Below are 6,000 nucleotides of genomic sequence, written 5' to 3'. Positions count from 1 at the left end.
AGGTACTTGATATCGTAACCGCTAATTAATATACATATATAACTAACGGTGCCTTGCGGTGATTACAGTTTATTGAGCCAGTATCGTGCATTGAAAGAGCATTAAGCTATACTGCCTCTTTTGTATTGTTTTTACATGTTTCTTTTCGGATTAAGTAGTTCTACAAGGCATATAGATAGTCACAATCACAAATGATAGCAAAGCATGAAATACACAACTTATTTATATAAAAAAGCTACTTATTGTTCGTTTTGAACGGGTCGGCAACTCGGCAATAAAACCCATGCAATTATGTGCAATTGAACTAAACGTGTCCATCTATTGTAATTACCTATTTACGAGCTGACTCACAAAACATAAATTTATGGAAACTAGAGCTAGAACATTGTTAGTCAACGGTTTTTTTTAAGCAACTTATATCCTTAACTTAACCTCGAGTTTTCACGAGGTTTTCCTTGTTTGTAGAGTATACTAATTCAAATACCACTGTCCTTTCCTTTATTTTTCCTACTACATAACAAGGAACCAATAAAGTTTACTCAGCAGAATTGAAACCGTCTATATCATGGATGACTACTATTGTTTTAACTCTGCTACAGTCAGCAGCAATAGTTGCTAAGCGGGCGAGGTGTTCAAAATGTTCTCACACGACTTTATTGTTAAGAGAATAAGAGCGCGTCAAGGTAATTTTGAACACCTCGCCCGCTGCAACTTCTCCCGCTGACTGTACCTATAAAATGTAAGCACCTAAACCTACGAGACAAATAATTTTATTTACATAAGTAATTCGTATTTTATAAGTCGTTTGTCTGACATAACTTTTTAGTATCATTTAGTCTAAGTTAATAAGTTAAAATATAATACTTATTTAAAGAACAAGTCCATTCATAATTCGTGATGATCATCAGCAACGCAGGCTTTGTCAAGTGCTTAAAAAAACAAATCAGCTACTTTTTAGTTAGTTTTTGTAAAGTATGCAGATATAGCTATTTAAGCGGATGAGGGGTCAATCTGATCTGTAGACGGTCCTACTCTAAGGTGCTCAAACTTAATCATATCGTCCGCTTATCAACTTCTGCTGCTGACTATACATCATGGGAGTTGGCTGTACCTACTTAATTAGGATATTACCTACTCGTTACATGTGGTTAATTTATAACCTTTAAAATAAACCTTATTTAAAATGAACCGGTTCTGGGAAACTTAGTAAACGATAACAAGTATTGAGCTTATTAAATTTAATTACCCAACCAGTATTTTTTTCATAATTAAACTTGTTACGGTGACGGGTCAAACCGCAGGATCTCGAACATAACTTCTAATACAAACAAATGATTCAACGGCAAGTGACACATTCATTGTTCTCGTTAATGGCTGACTATTGTTCACCTATTATTTTACGACTATTACCTACCTAGAGGATTACCTACCGTACCTATCGTATTGCTGTTTTGTCTACAAGTACCCGTTAATAATAACATGCACAATTGCACATTGGTTTGTATAGTTCAGAGTTTTATTGGCATGAAATTAATTAAAATTTAAAAATTTTGAATAATTACTTTAATACTTTTAAAACGATTTTCGAGTAAATATATTTGGGCATTATGGATATACATCATGTCGTAATGCAGCGATCGGCAACCCGCGGCCCGCGGGCCGCATGCGGCCCGTGAACCTGTCACTTGCGGCCAGCGAGCCTCCCTGGCTATTTTGTATGTAATATTGACAAACGACAATGTCTGATAAAGTCAAAAATATTAACAAAGTGCGGCCCGCGTCAACTTCATTAACTACTATGTGGCCCTTGGCTGCTAAAAGGTTGCCGACCGCTGTCCTAATGGATTACTAATAGGAAATAAAATGACAAACCTATTTGTTATCAACTTTGGAGTTGGCTGCTTTAGCTTACGTACTGTACCTACAACAATGTGTTTTAGATGTCAGGCAAACGAGGAAAGTTTTAACACGTTGGAGTAGGTACCTAAAACCCGAAAAAAAGTAAATTTATTATGATACTTATGATGTTTTCTTATTTTAATTATTACAGTGAAATCTCGATAATCCGGCACTAAAATCGGGGCAGAACTGTAGAATTTTGTTTGAGTTTAGTATTTTAGTAAAATTTATTTCTACGACATGCTATTTTTACCCATTTTTACCCATCAAAATAATATGCATATTTGCTGTAACTTCCAGTCATCCGAATTTTCCAGTAATCCGGCGCTTGTGTCAGCATCAGTGCCGGATCAGTGAGATTGTACTGTATAATGTTATCGGTAAAATGAGAATAATAGGGATGATGACACATGTTGAATTTTATAACAAAATCTAGTAAAATAGATAGCAAATTAGCAATTTATCACAATATTGTGGATATTAAAATAAAATATTGAAAAATTACAAAAATACAGGACCTGAAAGTTTCAAAATTTAAGTTTTTTTTAACTTCCAAAAACGATAAAAGTAAGGGTACCATTCGATTCCTTACATTTCATCCAAAAAAAATATTGTATAGCAACTATATACATAAACGCAATATTTCACCGACAAAAACGCAATTTTCTTGTTTTGTCCATACTACAAGATGGGCTCCCAGAGACCTTGACGTCACGTTCCCTTGTCGTTTTGTTTAGGGCGTTTCGCGAGTGAAGTGCGACTGTCGGCCTTTGACTACAATTTCTGACTTTTGTGTTACTTTAATGCAATGGGTCCCATATAGACATTTGATCCTAAAAACAAACCCGATCGATTGATACCATAAATAAAAATTAGTCATGTAGCCTATTACGATAGGTACATGCTAGGTGCTTATACACTGTGTTGTGATGTTTGCATAAATTCCTGATTTGTGGATTTCTTCGACTAATTTGATACACTAGTTCGTATAACGTAATAACAAATAACCATAACATTATGCTTTTACTACAGGTACCTATCAGTAAATTTGCTTGGAGGCCAGCGGGCTCAGCACGGTTCCATTTTTATCGACTATCACTAGGCCCGTCACTTTCGCACTTACATATTTGTTAGAACGTGACAGGCATGGTGATAAACGATAAAAATGCGACCGTGCTACTAGGCCTGGTCTATACATAAAGATATACCTACTGCACGCCGTGACATGGATATACATATATGACATCAAGGCAAACGTCATAAGATTTCATCATCGATATGGCATCAGCATTGCTAGTCTACATACTCAATACAATAAAAAAATTAAATAGAGTACAAAAAGTATATAACTGCTTAAAAGTCTTCGGGATTCAAGAAAATAGACGGCACAACAACATTGAAGTTTAAATCATTCAATCAACTAGATTTAAGGAAAATAAACCTGAACTGAATGCGTTTAGTGTTCCAGCATTCTGATTATTAACTCACGAAATCACGAAACACGCAGGAGCGGCAAATGTCCTTTAACCAGAGACAGGTACATGATAAAGAATACCGATGAGGTTAAAAACCCACCGATTTTAAATGGTCCCAACTGTCCGTAGTCCAAAAAAATCTGTAGTTCGTGGTTTATGTGGATTTGGCTGGCCTAATGACATTTTCTTAAATCTATTGCAGCGCCATCTGTGTTAAACTTTGCGTGTTTATCCTCATTTCAAAGTGATGTAACGACATTGAACAAAACTTTGTACCTATGAACCTACCTATTTATAGGGACGTCCAGTCTTTATAATTCACTGTCGATGATTCTACTTGTTCCTAATGACAGTTTGATGTTAAAGTCACATCAACATAAAATTAATTACGTGTGTACTTAATTTGACACATTACTACCTGTGCTACTACCAAAATAAACAGATTTTTTATGACATGATGGATTATATAATGAACGCAGGGCAACTTATTGTGATAATGTATATGGGACGAAACGCTCATAAACATCTGACACAATAAGGTTGACAATAAAATAACAAAGCTCAGCTAATTACCGTCACTACCGGTGTACCGTTACCACATACAAATACAGACAGCTACATATATTTATATCAATATGTTGTTGTTGTTATATGTTGTGTCGTACCTTCAAACCCTATCGCCAAGGCTTAAAGTACAAAAATGTATACATATTTATGTTGTTCACAGGACGTTACACAACAAAGAAATGCAACGCACGGTTACACATGCAGTTGCAGCAATCCCATACAACGCATGACATGCGACGCATTTTATATTTGAAAACGTATAGAATATCAAGTGCAAGTTTTGTTCATCGTCATATGTCATCGCCAAATGTGGATGGCATTGTAAGCATTTACAATTAGAGAAACGAGGACCATTCCTTCGTCTGTCTAGTCTCTTAAATGAAAATTGCTGTGTCAATGAACTTTTCACAGACAGACGTCGTAGACTACAATATACGGGGCTGAGAGATAGTATGTTTAAGGTTAAGTTGTCTAGGTACTTAATTTAAAATTGTATGATTACAAAGCGTATTATGAAAAACAGTTGGACAGTGATTAGTTTCAAAAGCATAATAAGTAAAAACAGACGAAGAAAACCAGAGCAAATTAGAACACTGTTAAAACGAAAGCAAGGGATAGATCAATGGCAGATACTACATCAACAATCGCTATCCTAGACCAACAGGGTTCTATAGAACCTGTGTGTAGTACAAATCAAACTGGCTGGCTGTGCATGACCGCAATTCGACGACTTCACGGGTCGACGAACACCGTAATTGTATGAAGCTTGGCTGCAGGGGCATCTAGATCTACCAGAGCACAACATTCAAAACCTCTTATCTCCATAATTTAATGCTTTCGAAACTCGACTTTGGAGTTTACAAATAAGGTTTATATTCCCTGAAAACGTGCAAATACAATATGGGTTGGGGGCTGTTGTGGTTGAGTCCATAAAGTGCCAATAGCTATTGATGACTTTGGAATGCCTATCATGGATAGAGATTTAATTAGTTTAGGCTACCAGTGTCAGAGTAATGACCTTACAACCTACGGATAAAGTTAATTTGAGGTAAAGCCACTAAAAAAAGGTGCAAGGCCAAAAAAACAGGTAAGTATATTAATTTATTTATACGGCACACAAGCGTAAATTGTAATAAATACGCGTCGGGCTATGTGCAAACTGTGTGGTTGAGAAATTAAAAGCGGAACGCGGGAAAGTGGGAAAAGTTTTTGATATTTATCAAATAACTCAGAGGCCATTAAGCAACGCCACTATTTCGCACACAATAAAATATATCATTGAGTTTATATTATGTGCGCAACAGTACCTTGAACGGTACGATAAACTCTTTTAAAATAAATATTCAAGGACGTAACCCTACACGGAAATAAAAACTAAACCAGAAGCTCTATATAAAAGAGTTCTTTGTCTCCTAATTGTACCACTGGAAATAAACGAGGTCATGTTTATATTTTGTTAAAGAAATCCGTGTAGTATTATAAAACTTTATGCCATATTGAATAGCTTCTTACAACTCGTTCATTTAGGTCTGGTCAGCCACTGTAAACTGCGAGTAACATGTATACTCTTAACTTAACTATACATAACTTCCTCAAACGGGTACATTCTCTAGGACAGCGATTTTTATACTATGGTGGTATAAATAGACCAATATTTAGAGATTTTTTTTTAAATAAAATACTTTTTTAAGAAAATGCCGAGACTAAACGAAAAGAAAACAGAAAAACACTGCTTATGGAATGTAAGCAATGGAGTTGTTTTACAAAATCATGCCAGCCACTGTAAATTGATTTACATTTACACTTTTGCGCCTTACTCCTTTGTACTAAGGCGAAAAATGTAAACATTTCTTTGTCATCGACTGTACAGTGGCTTGAGCTATTGCTATATACAACTTTTAATACACGTCCCCACATCTGGCTTTTTCCGAAGCGCTATAATTGACGAGTAGGTAGCGTTCGAGCAATTAACTGGCGGAACGACGACCCAGTTCGCTCCCGACGTGTTTCCACACTATTTTGATGAAATCCCGTACTACGTAGCTTTTTGATCGTTTCG

This window comes from Cydia amplana, chromosome 14 (assembly GCF_948474715.1).
Source record: "Cydia amplana chromosome 14, ilCydAmpl1.1, whole genome shotgun sequence".
Lineage (NCBI taxonomy): Eukaryota > Metazoa > Arthropoda > Insecta > Lepidoptera > Tortricidae > Cydia > Cydia amplana.
Note: the sequence above shows the minus strand (reverse complement) of the source record.